The sequence below is a fragment of the Nothoprocta perdicaria genome, unplaced genomic scaffold, assembly GCF_003342845.1.
Source record: "Nothoprocta perdicaria isolate Ctin4 unplaced genomic scaffold, notPer1 scaffold_100, whole genome shotgun sequence".
Classification (NCBI taxonomy): Eukaryota; Metazoa; Chordata; class Aves; order Tinamiformes; family Tinamidae; genus Nothoprocta; species Nothoprocta perdicaria.
In genome coordinates this window covers 1120121-1135830 of record NW_020454095.1, presented here as the reverse complement: position 1 = coordinate 1135830, position 15710 = coordinate 1120121, and the positions used below count along the sequence as shown (strand labels likewise).

The window sequence follows — 15710 nt, the reverse complement described above, 5'->3', positions numbered from 1 at the left end:
TTTACATTAACAGTTCCTTGCATATTTATCATATTTAAGAAGATATTCAGAACACTTTCAGTACTTGCAACTTTGTTTGCTTGTTTTTACCTTGTAGCACTAAAGAGAGCAGGAAGTAGCAGGAAGTAGTTAAAAAAAAAAAAGTAAAATTGACCCAGGAATCCTTAATGGCAAACTACACCTCTTTTCAGAAGTATTTTTATGATTTCAATATAGTACACTGAAGTACTTCTTTGAAGAAATGAGTTCTTGAGGCCTTGAACTTGCGGAGTAGCATAAGTGTCCTTCCAAAGGGGAAGGGGAGGCCGCACCACCAGTGAATGAGCCACACTTTTTTTCTTTTTTTTTTACAAGTTTGACACAGAGGTTTTAAATTCYGAAAGATTGAAATTGTCCACACATCCTAGCCTAAGCAAATAAACAGTAAAGTGAGGTGGCTTACCTGTTCTCAAAATGCCTTGTAAGGAACGCAAAGGAGCAACACTGGCGTGATACACAGGCAGTGACGGTGAAAAACTTCCTGCCCAGGGCCATGGAGCACTGCAACACCCCTCACTGAGGGCAGTGTTCTTGGAAGGAGCCTCCACACATAACCTTAGGGGCCCAAGTTTGCTCATATAACTCCAGGTTGGAGATGGTGAAGAAGTCTTTTCATTCTGACTGAAGGCRACTATTTCTTCTACCAACGGCATCCATGTATTCCCAATCAGGGAATACTAATAGGCAGCAGCATCCGAGAAAGATGGGGCTGTGGAGCCCTAATTAAGCAGCAGCTGACATACCACTTTTCAAACTAAACATCCGACCGAGATGCTGTGCATATGCTTTGTAAACAAATGAACATAGAACAGCCCTAAGTGTTTCTACAATGAAATATGCCTAGGGCATGCCATGGAGCTCCCTTTGCCCTTGTAATAAATGATCTAACGATTCTCGGGAGGAGGAAATGAGGCTGATTTGTAGCTCTCTTCAAGAGGCTAGCCCAGTTAAGAAAGACTTCTTGATTGCCTGTTCTTCATTATTTAATGCATAAAAAAGGCAAAAATCCTGAGGGCCAGATCCCCAAAAGGTGTTTAGGTATCTAAGCAGGCAACTAAGCRGAATTTAGTTGCTATTACAAACAGCGATATTAAAAACCTGTGCTCAGCTGCTGCTCCCCAGCTCTGAAGGGTCTTAAATCTGAAGTAGGAGCCTATTTCAGTTTTAAAGTTCTCCAGGTGCCTAGCAGTCAGCTTCTGCACATGCCAAGAAACACTTCATTCTTGACAGTGCTAAGAAAGCTAATGCCAGCTTGGTGCTAAGCCAATTGAGAGCAAGAAATTAAGATGGCTTTTTTTCCCCTGAGGGATTTGAACCATGATGAACATTTCTCTGTTGGACAGAAGTTTCTAAGAGTTTACCTGTCCTTCTTGAATGGGCCATAAATAAAGTCAGTCCAATTACCTATTACAATATGGCAAGCGAACRGGACTGCTAAAAGATGTGTCACAGATCTGAGCAGTTACACAACTGGATGCAAAACTGCAAAGACATAGTCCTAATGCTTATATGAGTATTTAGAGCTGCAAATTATAAAGAATAAATGAGCCAGACAGTTCACCCATAGCAAGGCAAGACACAATCTCGTTAAATCCCTGTATCTCCTCCCTTCAGACTGAAGTGTGAAAATTTATTCTTTAAAATTGTTGGATTCAGGACAAACATTGCAGGCTCATTGGCTGCAATGTCTGAAGAGCACTGGGGCAATCCCTGAACCCTTGCCTAATTCAGAGACCTATGAAAGAACAAGGAAAGGATAGAGTGGATAAGGATAGGAACTTTTCTTCCCCTTTACTCATGAGTGAGTTTATGCATCTCATGAGTGGGTTTATACATAAATCTTGCTTTTCCAATGAAGGGCGTTTGTGCCATGCTATTTAGATAGCATCATTTTGAAAAAGTTTTGAAAAATGTTTGAGTTAGAGCTATGTTCCACAGGCAATATCCAATAAGCTTTATTGTCGTATTTCATTAGTTTATTTTGAATTCAGATAGTGCTCTAATGGAACAAGATAGACTCTTGACTTGGTAAATATAGAGTCAGAAGGGAAAAGGTCTTATGTAAGAGCCTATAAAAGTAAGATGTTTTAGAAATAGGGCAGCTGCTCCATTCCTAATTCCTCTATTATGCCTCACTATGGGCAGACCTTAGACTGCCAGTTCTCATACATATATTGTCGTATTTTATAAAGTTTGAGTATAATAGGAAAAATGGAAGAGATCAAATGGCAGTATTACCTTTTCTGTTCCTCTTCTGACACTTTAAATTACTTCAGATGACAATAAACTCCTGGGAGATTTTTTTTACTTTTAAAATTAAATCTGTGTAAGAAAAAAAGCTCTTATGCATATTGCAATATTTCACAGAATATTTCATGGAAGCATGATTAAGGTTGGAAAGTATCTTTGGAGATCATCTAAACCAACCCCCCTGCATAAGCAGGGTCACCTAGAGCACATTGCACAGGGTTGCATCCAGGCAGGTTTTGAATATGTCCGGAGAAGGAGACTTCACAACCTCTCTGGGCAGTTCCAGTGCTCTGTCACACTCACAGTTCTCCCTCAGTTCAGGTGGAACTTCCAGTGCTTCCGTTTGTGGCCATTGCCTCTTTTGTCCTAACATTGTCCACCACCGATAAAGAGTCTGGCCCCATTCTCTTAACACACCCCGCTAAGGTATTTATACACATTGGTAAGATGTGTCTCAGCATTCTCTTCTTCAGGCTGAACAATCCCAGTGATCTCAGCCTCTCATCACAGGGGAGATATTCTAGTCCCCTGATGATATTTGTAGATCTATGCTGGACTTTTCCAGTACTTCCATGTCCCTTTTATACTGGGAAGCCCAGAACTGCACACAATACTCCAGATGTGGCCTCACCAYGGAAGAATAGATGGGGAGGATCACCTCCTTCAACCTGCTGACAACACTCTTCCCAATGCACCCCAGGAAACCATTGCCCTTCTTGGCTACAAGAGCACATTGCTGCCTCATGGTCAGCTTGTCCACTAGGATGCCCAAGTCCTTCTCTGCAGGGCTGCTCTTCAGAAAATCAACCCCCATCCTGTGCTGGTGTCTGATGTTATTCTTCCCTAGATACAAGACCTTGCATTTGCCTTTGTTGTTATGAGGTTCCTCTCTGCCCATCTCTCCAGCCAGTCCAGGTTCCTCTGAATGACAGCTCTGCCCTCTGGTCTATCTGCCACACCTCCCATTTTTGTATTCACTTGCAGAGGTGCACTCTGTCCCTTCACTTAAGTATTTGATGAATAAATTGAACAGGATTCAACGCAAAAGTGACCCCTAGGGGGCACGGCAAACTGCAGTTCTCCAGCTAGATTCCGCACTGGTGATCACGATCCTTTGAGTTCTGCCATTCAGACAGTTTTCAATTCACCTCACTATCCACTCATCTAATCCACAATTCCTGAGCTTATCTGTAAGGATGTCATGGGAGACAGTGTCAAAAGCCTTTGTGAAGTCAAGGTACACAACATCCACTGCTCTCCCCTTCCCTATTCAGCCAGGCATTCCATCATAGAAGGCTATCAGGTTGGTCAAACATGATTTCCCCTTGGTGAATCCATCCCGACTTCTCCTGATCACTTTTTTGTCCTCCATATGCTTAGAGACAACATTCAGGATATTCCATCACCTTTKCAGAGGTGGTGGTGAGGTTGACTGGCCTGCAGTTTCCTGGGTCCTTTTTCTTGCCATTTTTGAAGACTGGCCTGACACTGGATTTCTTCTAGTCCTCTGGCACTTCCCCTATTCTCCATGACTTTTCAAAGATGATGGATAGTGCCTTAGCAATAATGTTAGGTAGCTCTCACTGCACTCTTGGGTGCATCCCTCCAGGGCTCATGATTTGTGGGTGTCATGTTTACCTAAGTGATCTCTAACTTGGTCTTCCTCAACCATGGGCAAGTCTTCCTTTTCCCAGACATCCTCTCTTGTCTCTAAGGTCTGAGATTTCTGAGGGCTGGCTTTGGCAAAGGCTGAAACAAAGAAGGTATTCAGTAACTCTGCCTTTTCTGTGTCTTTTGGTAACTAGGGCATCCATCCCACACCAGTGTCTCCCCTGTTAGCCTGCCCTTTTGACCTTACCCACAAGTTCTCAACTTGCTCTTCATCCACTCCTAGACAGAGCTCAATACTTTCCAGTTGCTCTCTCACATAGATAGCAGCTTCTCCAACTCACCTGCCTGTCTTTCCTGAAAAGCACAKAGCCATCCATGACAGYACTCCAGTTATACAAGCTATCTCACCATGTGCCTTATTTACAATGAGATCATGGCACTGAGACCACTTTCTCCAATCATCCTGTTTATTTTCCATGCTGTATGCATTGGGGCATAGGCATTTCAGGGTGGTAATCAAGTCTGCAGATAATAGAATCATAGAATTCCTAAGGTTGGATGGGACCTCAGGGGTCATCTAGACCAACTCCCCCGCACATGCAGGGTCACCCAGAGCACGTGGCACAGGATTGCAGCCAAGCGGGTTTTAAAGATCTCCAAAGAAGGAGACTTCACAACCTCTCTGGGCAGCCTGTTCCAGGGCTCTGTCACCCTCACTGGTAAGAAATTTTTCCTTAAGTTCCTGTGGAACTTCTGGTGCCTCAGCTTGTGGCCGTTTCCTCTAGTCCTATCTGTGGTCACTACTGAAAAGAGGCCAGACCCATCCTCCTCACTGCCTCCCTTAAGGTATTTATAGACACTGATCAGGTCCCCCCTCAGCCTCCTCTTCTCCAGGCTGAACAGACCCAGCGCTCTCAGCCTTTGCTCATATGGCAGATATTCCAGGCCCCTGATCATCCTCGTAGCCCTGCGCTGGACTCTCTCCAGCAGCTCCACATCCCTCTTGTMCTGGGGAGCCCAGAACTGGACACAGTCTCCAGATGTGGCCTCACCAGGGCTGTGTAGAGGGGGATGATCACCTCCCTCGACCTGCTGGAGACACTCTTCTTAATGCACCCCAGGATCCCATTGGCCTTCTTGGCCACAGGGGCACACTGCTGCCTCGTGGTCTTGTCATCCACCATGATGCCTAGGTCCCTCTCTRCAGAGCTGCTCTCCGGAAGGTCAGTTCCAGGTGTCCCAGGAGAAATGGAAAAGGACTCATGTACACTTGTCCCTAGTTCCACACACTCACTGGAGGCATCCCGACTGTCCTGACTGTCGGGCATCCCACATTTTACTGACTGCCCTGTCACTGTTAACTCTTCCCTCATCTTGCCTAGGTTAAGGCCCTCCTAATGTAGCTGGCCAACTTCTTGGCAAAGACACACGTGCCTTGCTTATTCAGGTGGCTCCTATCTCTCCCTACTAGTTGTAGGTCTTTCACCCTACAGAATGTTTAAGGTTGGAATGGACCTCTAGAGATTATCTATTCCAACCTTCCTGCTCAAGCAGGGACACCTAGAGCAGGTAGAATTCCATGGTCATAGAAGCTGAAACCCTGTTGCAAATACCAGCAATGCAGCCAGTTTTTAACCTGGAAATTAAGCTTGTTTGGCATGCTGTTTACAGTTCTCCAGGCTGAGCGTGGATCTTGCAGAGCTCTAGAAGGAAGATGGCAAATCTTTGAAGACAAGATTTTCTGTGGGTAAAAATGGAGCAGCCTCCTGCAAAGTCAATGCAAACTTCAATATCACTTCTGTCACATTCTCTAAAACATATGTAGTGATGTGTATAGATATTTAAATAATTGAATGAATTCTTCCCCTTCACACTTGCACCTCTCTAAAAGAACGCAAATCTTATCACTGATGGTGGTAAAGCACTCAGATTATTACAGGAGTTTTTTATATCACAATAAGCAAGGAATAGAATTGGTGTTATATGAGTAATAACCGTAATAAGCAATAATTAATATCCTCATGTGCAAAAGAGACTAAGTTGTAATATTGATCTGTGAGCTTCCCTCCCCAAAAGAGAAAGCTGAGTACACCAACTATATTTTGAGTTTCAGTTATGCAAATCAAAATGTTGCAAATCTATTGCATACAGTTCAGCACCAACATATAGCAACATGTCACTTACCAATTGTCATCTCACTTCATTTGTTATGCTTTTGAGTTGTCTAATTGACAGCCTGACTGGGGTTCCATTGACTTTCTTTATCTAAAATACCCTTTCAAAAGCAGTCTTAAGAGAAAGGTCTTTAAAAGGCTGTTATAATATTAAATCTCACTGAGACCACAAAAGTGTTGTTCATRCTGAGTTGCTGAATTAGTAAAATATAAAGATTCTTCCTGAACATACTCTGTTTCAATTGAACTTTTTCACTATAACAAGCATAGCAAACATACCAAAAGAAGAAAATGTCTGTGGAATTGCACATATTGTTTTTTAATGAAACTAAATGGATGTGAATGTAAAGGATTAGTGGCAAGACAGACTACCGGGCAATTAATTAGGCTGATACAGACACTAGAAGAAGAAAAAGGCAGGCATAACAAGACTTGCAGCAACCTTTCCAATTGTTCTGACCTCATGTCATTTCTCCTAAAGAACTGAAGTAGGAAGTTGAGTTAAGGGAGTGATAAGTGGCTGTTATTGAGGATCCAGAGACATATATTTATCACTCAATTCACTCAGCCAGTAATGGTAAAGAGAGGCGTCAGGGCAGTAGATGACTCCACAGCTTATAGGTAACAATATTGCATGTTGGTATGAGGGCAAGATGTCAAATGCAGCAGCAGATTGTTTATGGCAGTCCAGCACTTGAGTTTCATGCTGAAAGACACTTTACCTTTGAATAAAATTGCTCTCATTGCATTTCTCACAGAGCTTTTTTTCTTTTTATTCTAAGACCCATGATAACTTTCATGTGYTACTATAGTCAAGATGATGAAGGACTCAGCACACTGTTTGCTAGTCTTCATCAGTAAAATTGACATGAAAATCTGTTTATTAATCATGCTAATTCTGGATTTTACATCTGTGTTTCTGAGTTCCAGTTCTTAAATACAGCTCAAGTACACTGCAAGGATTTCCAAATAAATCCCTTTCTTAAAAAAAAAGCTTATATTAAAAAAAACCTAAGAAGCAAAAGATCTTTTATCTGCTGTAATATAGAGTTGTGTCCGCTAGATGGACCTCATTTTCAAAAAGTTAAAAGATTACATTTTGCAATGGGCTATAAGTACAAGTGGTGGGGTGGTTGAATTGTTGTGGGTTTTGACAAATGATCAGACCACAACATGCTAAGATTTAAAATATACATTTAAGCTACCTTTTTTTTTTTTTTTTTTTTTTTGCTAGAGCTGTGAAATATATGGGTATCATTTCAGGACTTTTAATTTCAGGAGACTTAAGACTTTACACATTTGGATTTCTTGTCTGCTGTTGAGCTCTTAAGTTCATTCTAGTTGTGTTAATTTGTTCTCTTTATAACTGGGAGAAAAAAAGCATTTTTGAATTTTAAATTATAGTTAAAGAATGCACAAAGAATCAAATGACTTATAGAACAGGGATATAAAAACAAGAAATTAGTGTGCTGTTTGTAGTAAGAATAGCAAGTGTTGGCAAACCTGGAAAAGTCAAGTAAACCTGTAAACGCTACAGTGTTTGAAACCATGTAATTAATTAAGACTTTGTCTCTAGAAATCCCTTTTGTACAATTTGCAAAATAAATCAATAAATTTATCTGACAAATTTATCTGAGAAATTCTAGAATGTACTAAAACTCCAAAATAAGCATTTTTGCAACAGCACTATTGAAATGCAGAATAGGCTCAAAGTAATAATGAACGAGTAACATGAAGAAAACTGCAGTATCTATGAATTTGTACCTTCTGTTGAAGTGGTCAGGTCCATAAAAGTCAATGGGATTTGATCCATGAAAAAATTATGCTTCTATGGTGGAAGCCATGCTTTCTCTTTTAAAATAGTAGAGAATTGACTAGCCTGTTAACACTAGCCTGTTAAAGGTGATCTATGAGATAGCTGGGTGGAGTATCACAAGTCAGTCAGACTTTTGCCTAAAGAGAGACTTTCTGTCTGAAAAAGAGAGACTTTTGAAAGAGAWCCTTTCTGTCTGAAGAGATGCTTTCTGCCTAAAAAGGGGCTTTGTGTCTGCTTTTTAAGCAGCAGAGTGGCGCAGCGGGAGCGTGCTGGGCCCATAACCCAGAGGTCGATGGATCGAAACCATCCTCTGCTAGCAGCACCAYCTTTTAGTGGAGCAGGGTTGATCTTCTGCCCTGCCTGATGGACCCGTGCAGCGTGTCCTGTGGCCAGGGCGAGCGGAACAACGCGGCGCGATGCCACCAGCACAGCCCACACAAGGGGAACAGCTTGTTCATATCTGGTCTTCTAAATATCACAGGCAGTTCCATCTCCATGTGAGGAGGAACTTCTTCACTGTGACGGTGCCAGAGCCCTGGCACAGGCTGCCCAGGGAGRTTGTGGAGTCTCCTTCTCTGGAGATCTCCCAAAGCCRCCTGGATGCCGCCCTGTGCCCCRTGCTCTGGGTGTCCCTGCTGGAGCAGGGGGGTTGGACTAGGTGATCTCTAGGGTTCCCTTGCAACCTCAGCTCTTCCACTTTAAGGGTTAGACTTTAGTTTAAATCAACATGATCCCATTGGTTAACACAGAGTCATGCTTTATTATTTTTGCCAAAGCTTTGGCCCACAGTATGTTTCACTAATATATATATATTAAATGAATACCCTGTTAAGTAACACAACAAAGCASTACTTACTTGAAAAGATCCCATTTTTTAGCAAGACAGCCTCATACTACCCAGTATCTCAGCATACAGSTATTTTTGGCTCTGATTCAGCCAGTACAACCCCTCATGAGATCTGGTGTTTCTGAGGGACAAGGAGAGGACAAGTGGACATGGGAGAGAAACAAGCATACAGCATGGACAGTGATCTGGGTTATTATACAGGAGGAGACTCAAAAGACAATAGTGGGAAAGRTAAAAGACATATGACATAGCTTTGTGCACATATCTGTATTTAGCATTTTTTTTTTTCAGAAATGTGACTAAGTGAGAGAAGTTTTGGAAAAAAAACTTTTGTTTAGCTTGCAGAGAAAATACAGATACATTTCAGGYAAATTAATATTTCTGGGTCACAAATAGTTGCTTAATTTTACAAGCTACTGAAAGACATACATTAAATATTGAACTAACCTCCTGTCTTCAAGATTTTAATGAAAACAGATCTAAACTAGACTAAGGGCAATGTTTTCAAAAGCAGTGAAATTAAGTTGCTTTTATATAAACTTATACTTCCTATAGCCTCACCTCTGAATAATATTTTAATTGCATCAGTAGTTTTATATCATTCTTCAAAGCAAATATGTTATAATTCAGGTTAGCCATGAAAAAAATTGACACTCAAATGAAAAAGTAAGCCCTAAATTGTTTTTAACAGGGAAACACGAGTACTGTTCCTCAAGGGAAATAAAACTACTGCTCCTGTCTCTAGTCCAGAGTCACACTGAATTATATCTTTCTGTGCTTCATAAGGAGTGCTTGTGTTTCACAGGAAAAGAAAATCACATGGTGACCCCAACTTACAGTGTTGTGTAAAGCTGAGGAGTAACTGATGCATATTAAGTCCCCAGTCCCTCTACAAACCTGCATTTTCTGATACTGCAGGAACTGCAACTATCACTGAAAGACATGATAGCTCACCCTATAATAAATTATCCCTGTTAACAAACACTACAGGAWAAAAATGAAAATCAGACTATGCCTTCTGAATGTGCTTGACATAGGTAGAAGAACCCACTTCAGATTAAGGTTATTGATAATCTTAACTTTTCAAATATGTCTGTAAAGCAGTCCTTTAAACTATCAAAGKGTAAATTTTATTCTGCACTGCAAGAAAATGACTCTTTTTTAATGGAGTATCTTTATGATCATACTGGGCTTAAATCAATTTGCAGTAGCATTTATGTAATTTTAAAGAAATACCATTGAAAGTGAGAGCTAATGCAGAATATCTTATTCTGATTAAAATTGAGTAATGGGATGTAGTGCCAGTTTGCTAGTGGATTGTTGCTACAGGATAGTTAGTGATATGATATCAATCAGGGACACAGCAGAAAAATCCACATAATGACTTACTGATCAAAAGACAGGCAATAATGTCAAGTCTCTGCTTTGCACCTATAACGTGAATTTATAATCATAAAATGAAATGCAAACTACCCCAGTTAGCTGAATTTTATTCAATCATACCTTCTGTCTATTTTTCTGCTTTTCTTTCTAAGCATATTAATCATTTTGATATTCATTATATAACTTAAGGTTTTCTTTGAAGGATGATTTCATTAGGATTTGTTTTGCCAGATTGCAATGCCTCTAGAGTTATGTACTGAATTAATTCTGTCAGATCTTTTACCTTATTTGTATTTTTTTATTCACAGGAATTATGGAAAAAATCTATACGCTAAGGAATAGAGGAGGTTGTTTTCATATATTTCTCCTAATTTAGATCGAAGTTAAACCTTCAAAATAAAATACAGGTCCCAAAGTAGGAGAATACAATCATAACTGAAAGGTAGATGGAAGAGGATACACTCAGTATCAGGATTGTCAACTCAAAACAGTCAGGAACTTTTGCATTGCCACAAAGTGAGGAGACAACACTCATCATCCAGAAGATGAAAGTGGACTCAACCCTATAAATAGCTTTGCTCCAGTAAGGGAATTCTGCCAGGTTAGTTAGGGCAAACATATATTTTAGTTTATATCATAGGACCCCTTGGATCTTGCCAAGAGAGACTATTGAGAAAATTCCACACAGAAAAATATTTGGTCTTCTAATGAAGAGAAATGAGCTATTCTGTGGACTAGTGATTCCTACATCTTAAACTAGGTACCAGAGTAATRGAATAACTAAAAGTTTCTTGAAACTAGGCAATGAATTGCAGTTTGCCTAGAAGTAACCAGGATAGTTTAGGTGCTTATCACCTGATCTCAAATTTTGACTTGTGCAAAATGCTGATTAATACCATTTCATCTCCGTTGGTATAGTGTAGATGATGTTCTAAGCACACAACACACTGAGACAATAGTTGCAAGGAGGAGAATCACACTCTCTGCAACACTGTTCCCAATAACTGCAACATCCTCAGATGACTGACTGATGAAATTCTATCCCAAATTCCATCCCCAAATGAATCATCGATTCCATTCAGTGGACATGACTGCACAGCTGCTAGGTTGATGATGTAGTAGAAGATGATTTTGACCACTTAATGGAATATACAAAAATCTRCCTATATGTTAAAGACATGAAGCTCTACTGGGCCATAGATTCTCATTCTGTCTTTGCGTTACGAATTCTGCAGGACTTGGTTTCAGTCTGGTATGTTGTTTCTTCTGACACACTGGCATGTAGAAGGACCTAGCAATTTGTGAAGAAGCCCATATCATAGTTTCCAACTAACAAAAGTGATCCGAGAACCAGCATGCATAATACTTCTGAAAAATTACAAAGAGTATCTTACTCACTCAGAGTATGGAACTAGACTCCAATTATTTTGTTTTCTAAAGCCCTTCCACACAAGATTTGKAAGGCATAGCAATTTGACTCTTTTGCTATTACTTTTCTAAATACAAGGTATTTAACAGAAAGTAATATTTTATAGAGCTAATGAAATATGGGAAGAAAAAGTTGCTTAGAAAAGTGTAATTTAATGATTTTTTTCCTACACTTTTAAATAATGCTTACATTCTTTTTACAATTTTTGTGTTGGCTGGCAAAATAGGTAAGATAATATGACTGCTAATTTATATAAATTCAAACCAAGATCCAATGACTCTTCTTCATTTTTAGAATACTACACTGTTCAGTGAGTACAATACGAAAAACAAATTGTCTGTGGAATAATCAGACACCTCATTAATAAAATGCTTGAGTCAAGCCTTATTGACTGAGCTTTGATAGGATATCCTTTTATAGTGTTCTAACAGAGACCAGTCAGCAATTACAGACAGTTCTTAGCAGACATTTTTCTTGATTAATAAGTTTTCCAGAGGTTATCTTCAGTATTTATTTTARTGAGGCATATGTAAGGTAAGGGAAATATTGAAGTGCAAGCTGTGGCACCAGTTTTGGCAACAGTCAGATGAAACACTGGGGCGAGAGTCATTAGCACATATGGGTACAAATAAGCAGACTCCAACTGTACTGGTGATAAATGACTGAAAGTYAAAGAAGAAAGGAGAGAAGAATGGGGTAAAGTAAAAGAGGTCAGAAAGCACTCTGACTGAAGCCYGGAACATGTTAAAGTCCCCTCCAGGCAGTCTAAACATGGTCAAAGTAGTTGGGAAGCACCAAAGCTGGAGGAATAAAAACCAAATGAAGAATAATAAGAGAATTTATGATGCAGAAGATATGGTGAGACTCTGGTGGGCACACAGAGCCATGCAATGAAGATCAGTTGAAAATCTGTGTCCTATATACATTCAGAACCCAAAGCATTGCACTTTTAATTAGACCTGGCATTGTGAGATTCAAGATTGCAGCTTCAATTTGAGGAGATGGCAGAACTAGAAATTTCTTCTGTCTAGATGAGAAAACAGTGCATCACTTACAGTAAAGCTATTTAGCTAAACTGATGTAGGAGACTATAAGAATTCATATTAATAACAGCTTACTGTGATTTAGATTCTTAACCAAAGTAGTAGTCTTAATATCAAAATAAGAATGCAGACTGGTGTAGGTTCTTTTACATCAATGCTCTAGATCAGAATAACCTTCTCCCAAGATTGATGCTATTTGTAAAGTCATTGCAAGATAGCAAAATAAGTAACAATGCTGCTATTTCCCTATATTATAGCAGAAATTATACTCTGCCAAATTCAAGTGCTATATGGAAAAAAAGAAAGAAAAAGTTTACCTACTAAGATATTAGAAAGATTAAATTTGCAGAACGTGATGGTGAAATTTTGGACATGTGGGAAATGTCAAACCTGGTTACCTTGGGTGTGATTCATCTTTCTTTAGACAGCTGCAGTGTGAGAGCTGATTCTTGAGCTCATGGTCATGCTAGGTGGCTAAACAAGAACAGATGAAGTTGAACGCTTCTGAGTTACTAAGTCAGAGGTACTAATACAAATTATCAAACTTGAGTTAGTTCAAATGAATATCCATTTTTCCCTTTCAAGCCTTCAACCTTAGCCAAGAGGGAAAAAGCTTCAAACTTTCAGCTGCATATACCTTTTTTTTTTTTTTTTTTTAGAAACAACAACAACAAAAGTAATAAAATGATGCAGCTCTACAAATTGCTGTATTAAGGCTGCTATCAGAACCCACGTAAAATAACACAAGGATAATGTAAAAACATGCATTAGGGACGAAGAAGAACATTAGATCCATCTCTCCCCCATGAAAGGATGTGCTGAGAGCTGATGGTGGGTGAATACCGCTAGCAAAGCAAGCACTTCACTGTCTGTGGGTGAACATTTCAGTCCTTTGTTGCATGCTCTTTATTATAAAGCCTGCTGAAAACTTAAAGCTGCTTTTCTGAAGGAGCTGTTATATAAGCCTGACATCTTGAGTTTTCAGTCACTGCCCTGTATGAACTGATTATTGAACACATTAAGCCCAGAAAGCTCCACTTCAGAGAGATATTCACAAACCTTACCCCAGCTAGTCCATCCTGCTGGCTTCCTCTGCAGGCTCCAGTTCAACAAGGGGCTTCAGGCTGGGTGAAGGAACCCTGGTTAAAATGAAGCATATTCTTATGGGTCTGGCAAAACCAGGGCTGTCATTTTTAGAAGGCTGATCTAACACTACCTTACTTTTGAATACAYCTAAACAAGCTCATGTACCCATAAAAATGACTTTTGATTCTACCTGTATTCAAAGATAAAGTTGCACATTCCTATAGCTCTACTACAGTTTGTATACTATATACAGTTTACACAMATGGCTGGAACACCATAATTTTATTTGTGTGTTTAAGTTTCATTATTCTGGTAGTCAGGAATTAAGTGGCAGGCTCTTGCATGTCATGTTAATAACATTACTAAAAAAATGAAAACGAACAAACCAAAGCAAATCATTGTTTTTCTACTCACAACTTGTGAGCAGATGCAACTTTTTTGAATTTGCTATCCAAAATAACCATGAGTTTGTCTATTCAGCTTCCATTCTCCCCAAAAAAGAGCTCACAACAGCTCAACAAAAATACTTGAAATTCAGAATTCCTATGGTACTTATTGTTACAATGTATCATGGATGCTAGAACTTCATGGATTAAGTAAGCAATCAAATAAGTTCATGAAAGAAATAAATCAACTGGCCATTGTGAAACTCTAGGTCTCTTCCTGCAAAGGATATCTTTGCTTGCAAATTACTGGAATACAGAAAAAAAGCAGTATTATAGGCTTTCCCTGTTCTTATGATTTATCTAAGCTTCCAGTGTTGGAAAGAAGAGACTGGATGACACGACTTCTTGTGACCCACTACTGCCATTCTTATGCTTCAGAGTCTTCAGATAAAGGTATCCCCTGTTTTGCTAATTTCATGATGTGTGCAGGTTTCTACTGTAATAAAAGCTGAGATGTTGACAGACATATWTACAGTGTAAGTTACTTTTCACAAAACTCCCCAAACGCTTGTTTRTCTTTCTGTACCTGTGTATTTTGAGCTATATTTGTATTTTGAGCTGGATTTCTCCCTTCCTAACTCAYTAGTATCAATAGGTTTAAAATACGCAGTAACACATATACATGGATAACAGGTTCTCAAATGGATACTAAGAGGAACACACATAAATATACCCTTGTGTATCCCTAATCTAGAAACTCTGTGTAGTAGAATAGCATGAAGTGAATGGAATTGAATTATTGAATTATTGAATTCTTATGGCAACAAGAATTACAGGAAAGAGACCTGGCCTCTAATCCTGTTCACTCTAAYATGACTAATAAAGTTTAAGTGGCCTAATGGCCAATGTAAAATGAACATGATCTAAAAGATCAATGGAAGTGGGAATGAATCACACGTTCTAGATGAGCATGGAAGCAAACAACTGATTTTGACTGCACACCTTGTGCTGTAGACCTCACTAGAGCTGGTTCAACCAAGGGGCTTGTAAGGCTCATAATGGCAGAGGAGAACAGAGCTTCTCCAGCAGTTCAAAACTCTTAGTACTGCATTATCACTTGATTCTGATAGGGGCAAAACCATGAGCACTGAAGCTGTAAATGCAGCAGGTTGGTAGGGCAACATAGCCAACACGCATGCACTATGGAAATCAATACTTGCTGACAATTTGACCATTCTCAAAAGGACAGCATTGTGAAATAATGATAAGCATGGAAGACCTTATCAGGATATCTAGTGCAGAGATAGCAGTTGAAATAGTGTACAGATACAGTAACACATTTCCATGATAATGCCTTTTGCTATAGCAAATATTGCAAACAGCAGAGTCCTTTCAATATTCATTAAGACGACTCACTGAAAGTTAGTTAAGAATTTTCCTTTATGGAGAGTTTTGTATGATAGCTATGCCTTTCTTGCAGAATGATTTTTTTTTTTTTTTCCTAAGGACTTCGTGAAACTTGAAACCAGTGGCTTGAACAATAGAGTTTTGGAATTAAAGTGTCATGAGCTCACAGAATTGCTCCTGGACAGTTGTGGAAATAGGCCAGCAAGGATTTGTGATTGGAGAGTAAAAAAAAAAAAAAA

At 39.5% G+C, this 15710-nt stretch overlaps 1 non-coding gene across 1 annotated transcript; it reads left to right on the top strand.

Moving 5' to 3' along the window:
• The first annotated feature begins 8134 nt into the window (after positions 1–8134).
• Positions 8135–8206, top strand: TRNAM-CAU. Its single transcript has one exon. It is a non-coding gene; the product is annotated as a tRNA-Met (tRNA).
• Positions 8207–15710: the final 7504 nt, after the last annotated feature.